The sequence below is a fragment of the Galeopterus variegatus genome, unplaced genomic scaffold (assembly GCF_000696425.1).
Source record: "Galeopterus variegatus unplaced genomic scaffold, G_variegatus-3.0.2 Scaffold3192, whole genome shotgun sequence".
Lineage (NCBI taxonomy): Eukaryota > Metazoa > Chordata > Mammalia > Dermoptera > Cynocephalidae > Galeopterus > Galeopterus variegatus.
In genome coordinates, this window is record NW_007729303.1 from 17,650 (window position 1) to 31,529 (window position 13,880).

Sequence of the window (13,880 nt, forward strand, 5' to 3'; positions counted from 1 at the left end):
CGGTACGGGGGCAACACTGAGGGTTGCGATCCGTTGCCGGACACGGAAAAAAAAAAAAAGAGAGAAAAAGGAAACAGATTATGAATATTAAATGGGAAGGCAAATTGCAGAATTGGAGATACAGTGATTTTTCTTTTTTAAAATAAGCATACACACACACACACACACACACACATACACATACACATACATACATATGAGCAGAGAGAGAGAGACTGATAATTGCCTGGAAGAATACTTATTAAACACTTAATAAAGGTCACCTCTACTGTGTATACTTCTGCATGCTTGGGTTTTGTGCCTTTTTTAAAATAAGCAAGTCATTTTTTCTTTAATTTTTTAAAACTGATGAAAATACTTTTTTAAAAATTTGCTTCCTGAGAGTTGCTAGCATGCAATCTTTGGCAGTTTTTTCTTTTTTTCACTATGGTGATAATAGGACATGCACACAGTTTATAAAGAAAATTAGGCAATTTATTTAAAGCACCTAACACCACACTTAGCACAGCAGATGCTGTATGATCGGAGACTACTGTTAGTTGTCTCATTGTCTTGTAACATTTTCTAAAACCAAGGATTCAAAATTTAGATTTATATTGAATAATATTTCAAGTTGTCATTTATTTTCATGTATATATAAAAACCTTTACAAATCACAGATAAGAATCTTTTAAAAAGTGTTTTCATTAAACAATCTTGCACTGTGTAATAAACCCCATTCATTGTGATTGAGTGTTATAATACTCTGCTCCTTTTGACATTTATTGAATTGTTAGCAGCAGATCATTATACGAAATAAAATTTTGGAAACACTGTTTCCCATATCATAATCCCAACTCAAGTACAGCAAAAATCCATGGTGTGAAAAATGAAGCTCCAAACATTATAACCTAAATGATAGCAGAAGACACAGAGAAAGATGGACACATGGGACATGAGCTCCCTCGTCTTCTCGTCCCTATCCCTACATACGCACCAGTGTCTGCAGTCTGCTCACCATGCTTCCCTCCATTGCTGGTGGAAGAGTTTTCTCTCTTCTCAAATCTTGCTTTTTCTCTAAGCAAGACTTTTTAATTATCCTCTACTTTCCATTTCCCTAGTTCTCCTCCTCCTACCTCCCTCAAGATCTTTTTCAAAAAAACTCTCTTTCAGCCACGTAACCCTCTCAGCCTTCTTTTCTATAGCTCTTCCCTGTCACTGCCAACTTTTTCAAGAGAATTAAATTATCTGTACTTTCTTATGCCAATTCACTCCTGAATTTATTGGAGCAAGGCTTTAAACACCCATGCCCAACACTCCCACGCCATTTAATAAAGGTTATTGGTGACCTCTATTGTCAAAATCATTGTATGCTCTCCTGACCTTGCTAGGATTCTGGACCTCTCTGCTGCATGTGACACCAGCCTCTTCATTCTCCCTGCAAATCCTATTTCTTGACTTCTCTATCACAGCTTTCTCCCTTCGTCTCCCTGAGTGCTTCTTCTCAGTTTTGTGTGCTGACTCAACCCCCCTGCCTCTGACCACTCTTTTATGTTGACACTTCCCAAGGAAGTCATTCCAGCCAATGTCAGTGACCCACCAGATTCCCTTTGCTGTTTTAATACACTCTCCCAACAGCCTGCCCCTGCTTCTCTTTAACAAAGGGGGCTGGAGTCCACTGGGCCTGTCTATACTAAGACCTAGAAGTGTCCGGGAATTAGCATCCGCTAAAAGCAGCCCCTAGCCAGTGCAGATGGGGCAGATTGTAAATACCTTAGCCCCTTGGCCCCAATTGGGACATCNCAACCCCCCTGCCTCTGACCACTCTTTTATGTTGACACTTCCCAAGGAAGTCATTCCAGCCAATGTCAGTGACCCACCAGATTCCCTTTGCTGTTTTAATACACTCTCCCAACAGCCTGCCCCTGCTTCTCTTTAACAAAGGGGGCTGGAGTCCACTGGGCCTGTCTATACTAAGACCTAGAAGTGTCCGGGAATTAGCATCCGCTAAAAGCAGCCCCTAGCCAGTGCAGATGGGGCAGATTGTAAATACCTTAGCCCCTTGGCCCCAATTGGGACATCTCTGAAGTGGCACCTACACTGTCGCCAGAGCTTCCCTTGGGGTTGAGGCAAAGTCAGCCCCTGGAACTTTGCTTAATATTGCATTCTTTGCTTGGCTTCCTTCCTTTCCCTGACCCACTTTCCCCCTTCCCTACCAGTCTTGTTTATTAAGTCACTCTTACATGAACCCTCCTCTCTAGGAGTGCTCCTGGGGAACCCAACCTAAGGCAGACATTGGAAATCTCCTCTCTCACTGCTCACTTGCTCTGGGTGATTACCTTCATGTTCACAACTTCATCTCCTGCCTAGATGCTGATGACTTCTAAATAGTCATAGTGAGCCCTAACCTCTCACTTGAGCTTACACCTGTGTTCTCAGCTGTCTGCTGGAAAACCACAACCCTGAGTCCACCAGATAACCCAAACCCAGCACATATCCAAAATTGAACTGATCATCTAGCACGAGCTGCCTCTTTTTGTATCTTCCCTTTATGACTGAATAGTACAAACATCCTCCCATCACACCAGCCAGGGGCCTAGGACTCACTTCAGGTGTCTCCTTCCCTCACTCTCCAGATCTAACTGAGAACAAGTCCTGTCGGTTCTAACTCCTTAATACCTGTGCTGTCAATCACCTTATCTCTGTCTCAACTGCTATAGCCTTGGTCAGTTAGCTATTTTGTAGATTCTTGCAATCGAGAGATAATATAGTGTAGTGTTATACATTAGAGTGAGGGCCAGCTCAGGCTCTGTAGCCACACTGGCAGGTTCAAATCCTGGCTTCCCATGTATTACCTGTGGAATGTTAGGCAAATCACTTAACCTTTATGAGCCTCAGTTTCCTTGTCTATAAGAAATGATATAATTATCTATCCCCATAGTATTGTTGTTTGGTTTAAATGTAAATTAACAAAGGTAACGTGCTTAGAAGAGGGTCTGGTACTTCATAATTAAAAATATACATATTCATATTATTATTATAGTTTTTATTGTCTTCCAGCTAGTTTATGGAAGCAAGACTAGTTTATGGCAGCAGTGAGTACTGGGGATGAGGTTCCGAGTGTTTCCCAAACCAAGTTGGGAGAGGCCCAGGACCTGGGCCTGGGTTAGAACACGTGGTATTTCTTTTTCTCTGCCTGACTCGTTTCACTCAATATTATTCTCTCAAGCTCCATCCATGTTGTTGCAAATGGGAGTATTTCATTCGTTTTTATAGCTGAGTAGTATTCCATTGTGTAGATATACCACAGTTTCCGCATCCACTCATCCCATGAAGTCCTGTCGATTCTAATTCCTTAATACCTGTGCTGTCAATCACCTTATCTCTGTCTCAACTGCTATAGCCTTGGTCAGTTAGCTATTTTGTAGATTCTTGCAATGGAGAGATAATATAGTGTAGTGTTATACATTAGAGTGAGGGCCAGCTCAGGCTCTGTAGCCACACTGGCAGGTTCAAATCCTGGCTTCCCATGTATTACCTGTGGAATGTTAGGCAAATCACTTAACCTTTATGAGCCTCAGTTTCCTTGTCTATAAGAAATGATATAATTATCTATCCCCATAGTATTGTTGTTTGGTTTAAATGTAAATTAACAAAGGTAACGTGCTTAGAAGAGGGTCTGGTACTTCATAATTAAAAATATACATATTCATATTATTATTATAGTTTTTATTGTCTTCCAGCTAGTTTATGGAAGCAAGACTAGTTTATGGCAGCAGTGAGTACTGGGGATGAGGTTCCGAGTGTTTCCCAAACCAAGTTGGGAGAGGCCCAGGACCTGGGCCTGGGTGAGGCTCAAAAGCAGGACCTCAGCGAGTCTCACACAGAGATCATTCACAGCACCCCTTTAACCTTTCAGGACGATCAGAACGTTCTTAGGAACCACATAAAACTGACACTTTTGTACGTCAAGAAAAGCTGAATTATTGTAATTTCACGTGGTAGAATCTGATACTTTAATATAATATGTAGAAATGAGATGTGTTTACTCAAGAAAAACACTATCTTTAAACCTGCTTTGTTAAGGACTTTTTTTTTTTTTTTTCTTTTTTTTTTTTTTTTTTGATCGGTAAAGGGATCGCAACCCTCAGCACGGTGTGGTCCATACCACACTCAGCCAGTGAGCACACCAGCCATCCCTATATAGGATCCGAACCCGCAGCCTTGGCGCTACCAGCACCGCACTCTCCGAAGTGAGCCACGGGCCGACCCCATATGTCATTTTTCATCAAGATCAAGACACTCATTCATCAGCATCATCAGGAAAACTCAGGTCTAAGCTTTTGCTTCTCTAGTCTTCACTGAACAGGTTCCTTGGGTCTCTGCCATGATACCTGTAACCACCAGCTGCTTAATTTTAACTCCTAGATCACAGAGCTTCTCGCTTCTAAACTCAACTTGAACATTAAAATCCTTGATTTTAATCCTTGAGATGCTTCTCCCTGCAGGTGTTCTAAGAAGCTGGTGATAGAGTCTGTTTTCACCAGCACAGCCATATCAGCAAGTTTTCTGGTCCATTTTAATGGTGTATGGCAACAGTGTCAAACGTTGCTGCAGAAATATCTCCATCTCACGAAAAGGGAAGAGTGATCAAAAAGAGCTTCTAGCTGAGTGCAGAAGACGCAGGGCATTCAAACAAGCAGATGTTTCGATTTTGTAAAAACAGCTTAGTCTTCGTCATTATGTCCTATAAGCTCTACCCCAAGTAGGGGAGAGAATCAAACAATCCAAGTTTAGTTCGTGGCTTCTGGTTGACTGTCAGGGAAGGGGAACATTTTAAAATGACTTCCTGTGCAGCATCATTCAGCCTTCTAATCCAGGTCCCTAGACACTCACAGCAGATTCGATAAGAAAAGGCATTTCAGGAAACTGGAAGAGTGAGCCAAACAAGAGGAACATGTCTAAGGACGACACTAATACACTAAGAGGTACAGCAAGTTTGTCAAGCAGTAAACAGAGTTAGGGTGAGGAATATTTCCTCCTCCATGTTAAGGTACTGATGAGTTGGGCTGGAAAGACAGGTTAGAAGGGGTAACATTAATGTTAGTGGCCCAACTCCAGTGTCTAAGTAACAATAGCAGATTGAGTGGCAGCAACAAACCCTAAAAGTTTTGGCCTGGTCAGCCCATGTCCTCAGAAGAAATGGCATCAGTAGAATCCTTGAAGTCACACCATGACATCAGGGTGATTGGCTTCACCATGGGAACCCTGCGGGGAACATGTGCGCCACCTGCAGGCCAGGGGGAAAGATGCAGGCAACCCAGAGACCAAGTATTCCATGTATTCCGTGGGGAACACAGAAGACCTTTGTTTTTTTTAAAATCAAAAATAGAAACTTATTAAGGCAATGTGACATAGCGGCATAAAACACTAAACCATTGACAGTGCATTTTTTCAAAAGTGAGCACCAGTGTATAATTACGTAGCTTCCCCACTAAATCTTTTTTTTTTTTTTTTTTAAATATATTGTTCTCTGGGTACTTGGTGATTTTTTTTTTATTTTATTTTTAATTTAATTTATTTTAATTTTAATTTCATTTTATTAATATTATTTTTTACATTCTAGGATGTTGTTGCAGAGCAGTTGGGAGGGAGGGGGAAAGGGGAAGCAGGAAGGAAATGGGATGGAAGAAGGAGGAAGGAGGAGGGGTGGGATTGAGGCCTGTGGCACCCCCCACTGTTCCCACAGGGGAGACCAGAGGGCTTCCAGCAGTGGCTTGGTCATTGCGAGGCTGCGTGCAGATGTCCCAAGGGTATGGCAAAAGCCCTTGCCCCCCACTATCCCAGCTCGGGAATCCCGGGGCCCTTCTTGCTGCAGCTTAATGGTCATCACTGGGCTGGTTGCATGTGTCGGGGGAGCATGGCTAAGACCCTCGAACCCCTACCACCCCAGCTCAGGAGGCCCAGGGCACTTCCTGCAGTGGCTTGGTGGTCGCCACTGGGCTGGCTATGGGTGTTGGGGGTGCATGGCCAAGGCCCAAGGCCCCCCACCACCCTGGCTGGGGAGAGCCCAGGACACTTCCACTAATTCTTATTACCAACAGCTACATAATCCAATCCTAAAGACTGAGTATAATATTCTTTCTACAACACACTGAACACTCACTTCAGATTATTGTAGAAGATTTTCTAAATGCACCTCTCTTTTCTGACAGGATGCACAGTTCATCAGAAAACCTACAAATGGGATCTTGTGCTTGGCTGATAGTCTCACACTTACCAACAGCCCCAGATTCATGGAGCAGCCAGAGACAGACCAACTCCACATCTGCCAACAGGGAATTCCTGGAAAGGCTCTGCACTCAAGACAAACCCCCATACCACCCCAGGGAGGGAGACTATTCCAGGATTGGGGAGAAGCTAAAAGAAATTGAACCTAAACTCTTCATCATGAGTGTCCAGGATGGTCTTGGCTCTCCCTGCTGGGCAAGGCCAGCAGACCCTTTAGATCTTCTTTCTGGTGGCCTCACCTACTGGCTGAACCTGGGCTGAATGGGCAGCAGCCCCAAGAGCATGCAGGGCCTCACGCTGCTCAGCTGCATCTGAGCCAGATAGTCCCCAAACAAGGAGTGCATCAGCTGCCTCTTCCGGAGCAGAGGGGTTCTTTCGCTGTGCAGAGTTCACATTGCCCCCAACAGCCTGCTCGTTCTCTTTTGGGGTAGGTTTATGCATCTTGAGGCTCAGGTCCAGCTGTTCCACATACCAGGCCAAGTCCTGGGCTAGCTGCTCCACCTGGGCCTCAGCGTTTAGGGGGCTTCTTCTGGGGCAGCCTTTTCTGAGGCCTTCTCACCTCCGTTGGCTGGAGGCTCCATTCCTGGTTTTCTTCTTTTGCTTCTTCAGGGCTGTGTTGCCTACAGCGCCTAAGGGGTACACTCTGGAGGTGGCGTCACTGCCCATGGGTTGCACTGAGCAGAGACAGAGAGTGGAAAGATTCAGGGTGCCAAGAACTGGGCCAGGGAGCCAGGGTATGCGGGGTGCAGGTGGTACCCAGGCAGGGGGCAGCCAGTGCCTCTGAGCAGGATATCTACAGTCACATCAGAGCCAATAAAGACTGTCTTTATCACTGTTTTCTGTTTTACTAATTTCTTTCCCTTCTGATTCAAAGGGGCTCCTAACTCCAACAGCTCCAACATGTGTGCCACACAACACGTTGATGTGACACAAACGGATTGCATGGATGTCAGTAGATTGGTCATCTCAGCCTTCTGGGCAGAACCAGAGCCTGCAGGCCAGTCACCTCTGGCTAGAGTGAACAACTGTCCTGAGGTTGTCCTTCAGTTTTAAAATTAGAAATGTCCCAGGAAAACCAGGTCCAGTTGGTCACCCTACCTACCTCTGGCCATAAGAGCCTCAGTACCCTAATGTGCAAAACAAATATTATCTATATGTACCAGGACAAGGAAAAGATTGGGAAAATTTGATCTAGTTTATAATGAGACATACAGCATATTAGCTTTAAGGTAAAAAAAACATACAAAATCTGTACCCAAATTAGGATCACTCAAAACCCAGAGCTTTTCATCTTGCAAGTAAAACTGCTTCTGGGGCTGCCTTGAGGAGCACAGCAGGGCTGGCATGTCCCTATTCCATGTACATGGTAATGTCACTTTTAGGACAGCAGAGAAGCAAGAACCAATAGTCTCCTAGGAAAAACACAGAGAGAAAAAGTTTTCCTTCTGATAAGCACAAGAACATCCCCACAAAACAGGATCTTCTCCCTCCTTTACTGTCCTCTTCCCTCCTCCTACACTGAACCTGAAGCTCTACAAAGCAGTGGCAGGATGGCCTCAGGTTATGGCTACCAGAGCCATTCACCTTCCTTTTCAGTAGCCTGTTTTGTTTGAGCTTTATCCCATATGCCCTGCAAGTGTTCAATAATCATTTGATGATTAAATGAATACATGCAGAAATGAAGAATATTAGATTTTATTGTCCACATGGTAGCTGTGGTATTTTGAAAGTCTAACAAAATGCCTGTAAACCACAGCCCAACAGGACAATTTTTACAAATATCATACAAGCCCAAATACTATAATTATCTTCATTCTCATCCAGGTAGCTGATTCTTCCTGTCAACACAGCAAAAAGAATAAAATGGCATGGCATCAAGTCAAAAAAATCAGCACAGCATTTTGAAGATCCCAAGTTCCCTTTACATATCAGTGGAGATGGATTCTATCAGAAAGACTTGTGTGATAACAGAGATAACTAATCAATTATGTGGGAATAAATAGAGCTATAAAGAATGTATTATGCTAATATAACTCATATGTTATTCATAGTAATTGTGATGGTTAATTTTGGGTGTTAATTTGACTAGATTAAGGAATACCTAGAAACCTGGTAGAGCATTATTTTGAGGTGTATCTGTGAGGGTGTTTCCAGAGGAGATTAGCATGTGATCTATCTTCTGGCGCTATCTTCTCTCCTGTCCTTGGACATCAGAACTCCAGGGCCGGCCCGGTGGCGCACTGGATAGTGCGCTGCTTGGGAAGCGCGGTGGCGCTCCCGCCCGAGGGTTCGGATCCCACATACAGACTAGATTAAGGAATACCTAGAAACCTGGTAGAGCATTATTTTGAGGTGTATCTGTGAGGGTGTTTCCAGAGGAGATTAGCATGTGATCTATCTTCTGGCGCTATCTTCTCTCCTGTCCTTGGACATCAGAACTCCAGGGCCGGCCCGGTGGCGCACTGGATAGTGCGCTGCTTGGGAAGCGTGGTGGCGCTCCCGCCCGAGGGTTTGGATCCCACATACAGACCGGTTCCCGCTCACTGGCTGAGCGAGGCGCGGGAGCAGCACCGAGGGTTGCTGTCCTGTTGCCGGTCCCGGTCCGGTGCGGGGGCGACACTGAGGGTTGCGATCCATTGTCGGACATGGAAAAAGACAAAAAAAAAAAAGAACTCCAGGCTCCCCAGACGCTGGGTTCTAGGACATACGCCAGTGGCACCCCAGGGCTCTCAGGCCTTTGGCGTTGGACTGAGAATTACATCATTGGCTTCCCTGATTCCGAGGCTTTCCAGACTTGGACTGAGCCATGCTACCGGCATTCCAGGGCCTCCAGCTTGCAGACGGCCCTGTTGTGGGACTTCTCAGCCTTCAGGACGGTGTGAGCCAATTCCTCTAATAAATCTCCTCTCATACATCTACATACATATCCTATTGGTTCTGTCTCTGGAGAATTCTTACTAATAGTATGATCTACCTTAAGGATATTTTTCAGAGAAGTCAGATACACGACCATGAACCCCCCAGGAGTTCAAAAATGTTTTCCTGTCTGAAATATTAGAATTCCTTATTATCATTGGTTTTCAACCAGGGGCAATTTTGTTCCCCAAGAGACATTTTGACAATGTCTGGAGACATTTTTGATTGCCACAAATAGGAGTGGGGGGATGCTAATGGCATCTAGTATGCAAACATCAGAGATGCTGCTAAACATCCTCCCACAACAAAAAATTACCCAGCCCACGTCAATAGCATCGAGGCTGAGAATCCCTGCCTTATTTTCAGTCACAAGTCTTGATAGCATCCATCTTCTGCAGTCTTGATTTACTAATGTCATGAGATGGAGAGACTTTTATTCACCAGAATATCTCTTGGTGAGACCGCAATATGAGAAAATATTATCAACTGGAATGAAACCAAGACCTCAAAAAAGCAAGTTTAAATAACCACTTTCTTACTAGGTAGTGTGGAACCTATCGACTGGGGAAACTTTTGTTTTACTGGGCATCTGAATGAGCTGTGCAAGAGATGAGGCCAAATGCTGCTCAGAGAAGGGAGAGGAGGAAGAAACCCAAAGGGCAAAGCAAACGAGAAAAGAGTTTTGAGGAGAGAAAATCCATCTAAAGGGGATTTTTTAAAAGTCGTTTATGATGGAGTATGTGATACAAATCCCCTCCTCCATCTTTCCTACAAAGTTTTAAAGGGCGAGGAGGAAGAAACCCAAAGGGCAAAGCAAACGAGAAAAGAGTTTTGAGGAGAGAAAATCCATCTAAAGGGGATTTTTTTAAAGTCGTTTATGATGGAGTATGTGATACAAATCCCCTCCTCCATCTTTCCTACAAAGTTTTCTACCTTGATCACTGATTATTTTATACAATCACAAAGATTTTTGTTAGTTTGTTTCTGAGCTTGGCATCTAGGTTGGCCCAGAGACTGGTCATGGAAATGCTGAAACTGGGCTACGATGAACATCTGGGCAAAGGTAACATTCTTTAGCACTCACACGAAGGTCTTACTAAATCTGAACCTCTCCCCTCACTTCGGAAGAGACTCTATCGGCCCTGGAATTATCTTAACTCTGAAAATACTCAAAGATTTCTTACAAAGCAGACACTTGCTCCTATGTTACATTTGCACAACTGTTCCAAACACAAAAGCCAGCAAAAAATGATCCCCTGAATTATAAAAGGTAAAGGCATCCAGGGTGATGAAATGATGTTGCAATTACACTATAACAAAGTAGCACAAAAGGTCAATGCCAGATGGCTACACCACTCCAGAGAGCTGGAGCATAATACAGCTCCAGTACAGCAGGGCTTTGGAAGAGACAACCAGATCCCAGTGCAAGGAGGCTTCAGCCAGAGCTGAAGCCCATGGTGCCTGTCTACCTTCCTAGAGTCAACACTGCCAGTCGCTCCCAGCCTGGAGGGCTACCGTCTGAAAAGAAGCAGAAATGGCATCTAAAAGAAGCCAGACGGATGAGACTGATTTTAACATTTCTATCAAATTTCACACAAATGTGTTTGCAAGAACAATCTGAGTGAATGTAGTTAAAATAATAAATGAAATTTAATACAACTGTTTACAAAGTACTTCCAGGCAATAATTGCAGACAGACGTTATCTAGCAGTTCTCACTGTAAGCTCGTCTCTCAGCAAAATCAGTAAGGTGGGTAGGAGGCTGGAGGTCAGAACAGTGGTGACAGCACCTGACACACGTGCCAATAAGCCAGAGAAAACACTTGCACTCTGAGCCTCCAGGAATGTTAACACTACCCCCACCCAGCTGGTAGACCTATGAAGGGAAGGAACCTTCTACGATCCCGGGATGGACTTGCAGGGGACAGAGAACTGCATGAGAAGAAGGTAAGTGAGGACAGTAGATGAGGCTCTGTTGACTTCTCCTTGGAAGCTGTAATTCATACGAACTCAACCACTGACATCACCTAATAGACTTGAGCAGGCGCAACAGATTGTTATGTAACTGATTCACCAAGCTAGCTGAGCCCTCAGAGCTGTTCAAGCTAAGAGAGGAAAAGGGGGAATCCTACTAAATAAATAAAAACCTTAAGTCATGAGGTACATTCAGTTGTCAACTTTTAGTTGTCAGTGTATTAATAAGTATGAGCTAAATACATATTTGCTATCGTTCATTAACCTGAGGCACCTGTTGGTCTGGCTAGTTTCATCTTCTAACAACACAGATGAGAGGCTTCACCCACCGAAGGAAGTTTCGAACTTCCTCTGGGGTACTGGTAATACTTAGTCTCACCAGCAGGACGCCCCTGTGCCAGGATGTGGGAGAAATTGCAGGAAGCCACTTCCTCACGTCAGCCAAGTCAGCATCCTGCAGGAAGACTAAAAGGCATGCATACAGAAACATAACTTCAAACCCCAGGAAAATCCCAGGAAAACCTGAAATGTAAGAGAGGGTTTTTTAAAAATATATAACCACCTCTCTCAGTGCTAATTAATCATTCTTTTTCAAGCATGAATGCTTCAGTGCTAGAGCTCTCTGTTCATGTGGAATAGAAAAAGCAAGTCTGGTTGGTTATTTAAAATTCAAAAAGCTCCTGAGATGGGAAGTTAAAAAGACCTGTGATGCTGCCTGGATCTGAACAAATGCAGTATACCGCCATGGACCAGCTGTCAGGAGACTTGGGCGCTATGTCTGTCTGTCTTTAATTCTGTGAGTTCTGGCCCTTGACTTCCTCACCTGTGAAATGAGGCTGGGATGGTAAATATTGTATTTCATCTCTTATGAATGCCCTTGTTGACTGGCAGTGGCTGCCTGGATGGTTGTTTATGAGAATTTTGAGGCTGAGATTGGGTTTCAATGGAAGTAGGATTGTGATTGATTAGTGGTGTCTGCAATGCACACAGGAAGTATTGACACACAATCGACCATATGTGCAAGTTCCTTTCTGGGGTTGCAGATCTTTTACATGCTTTAGTGTTACTGAATCAGGACAGCTTCCTTCTGGTCTCCGTTGTTTCTGATGAGAAGTCAGCTATTAATTTTATCATGTTCTCTTGTGCATAACAAGTTATTTTTCTCTCAAGGGTTTCAAGATTTTCTCTCTTTTAAAAAACTTTTTTCAGTTGTATTGCAGTATAACTGACATATAACAACTGTATGTATTTAAGGCATACAATGTGATGATTTCATATACATACACATTTTGAATTGATTACAACAATCAAATTAATTAATGCATCCATCACTTCACATACTCATCATTGTGTGTGTGTGTGGCAAGAATACTTAGATTTACTCTCCTAGCAAATTTCAAGTACACAATGCAGTATTAGTAACTATAGTCATCATACTGCACATCAGATCTTCAGAACTTATTTATCTTGTAACTGAAGGTTTGTACCTACCCTTTGACCATTTCCCCATTTCCTTCACCCACCCCCGAGTCCCTCACAACTACCATCCTACTCTCTGCTTCTGTGATGTGATGGTTAATGCTAGGTGTCAATTTGATTAGGTTAAAGAATGCTGGGAAACCTAGTACAGCTATCTTTTTAGATGTGTCCATGAGTGTGTTTCTAGAAGAGATTAGCATGAGAGCCTGAGTAGACTGGGTGGGAAAGATCTGCCCTCAGTGTGGGTGGGAACCATCCAATCCATTGAGGGCCCCAAGAGAACAAAAATGGAAGAAAAAGACAAATCTCTCTCTCTATCCACTGTGGCCAGGGTACACCCTGCTCTCCTGTTCCTGGACATCAGAACTCAAGACTCTTCAACTTTTGGATTCCAGGACCTACACCAATGGCACTATTGAATTCCCTACTTCTGAGGTCTTCAGACTTGGACTGAGTCATGCTACCAGCATACAGTTTGCAGACAGCCTAGCAGAGGACTCCTGTTCACAATCATGAGAGCCAATTACCCTAATAAATTCCCTCTCATATATTTATAAACATATCCTATTGGTTCTGTCTGTCTGGAGAACCCTGACTAATACATGTGAGTTTGACTTTTTTAGATTTCATTTATAAATGAAATCATACAATATTTGTCTTACTGTGACTGGTTTATTTCACTTAGCATGATGTCCTCCAGTTTCATCCGTGTTATCTCAAATGGAAGTATTTCCTTCTTTTTATAGCTAAATAATAGTCCAGAGTGAGTGTGTGTGTGTGTGTGTGTGTGTGTGTGTGTGTGTGTGTGTGTGTGACATTTTCTTTATCCATTCATTCATCAACAGATACTTAGGTTGTTTTCATATCTTGGCTATTGTGAATAATGCTGCAATGGACATAGGAGTACAGCTACATCTTCAACATACTGATTTCATTTCCTTTGGAAATATACCCAAAAGTGGAATTGCTGCATCATATAATAGTTCTATTTTTAATTTTTTGAAGAACCTCCATACTGTTTTCCTCAATGGCTATACTAATTTACATTCCCACCAACACTGCACCAGGTTTCCTTTTCTCCTTACCCTCACCAACACTGATTACCTCCCATCTCAAGATTTTCTCCTTAGTCTTTGGCTTTCAGCATTTTTACTATAATATGTCTGGGTATGGATCTCTTTGAATTTATCCTAGAGTTTGCTGAGCTTACTGAATGTGTAGATTAATGATTTTCATCAAATT

General features: G+C 43.3%; 1 pseudogene; it reads right to left on the reverse strand.

The window, feature by feature from the left end:
* Positions 1 to 6,399: 6,399 nt before the first annotated feature.
* Positions 6,400 to 13,097, reverse strand: LOC103600036 (annotated as a pseudogene).
* Positions 13,098 to 13,880: the final 783 nt, after the last annotated feature.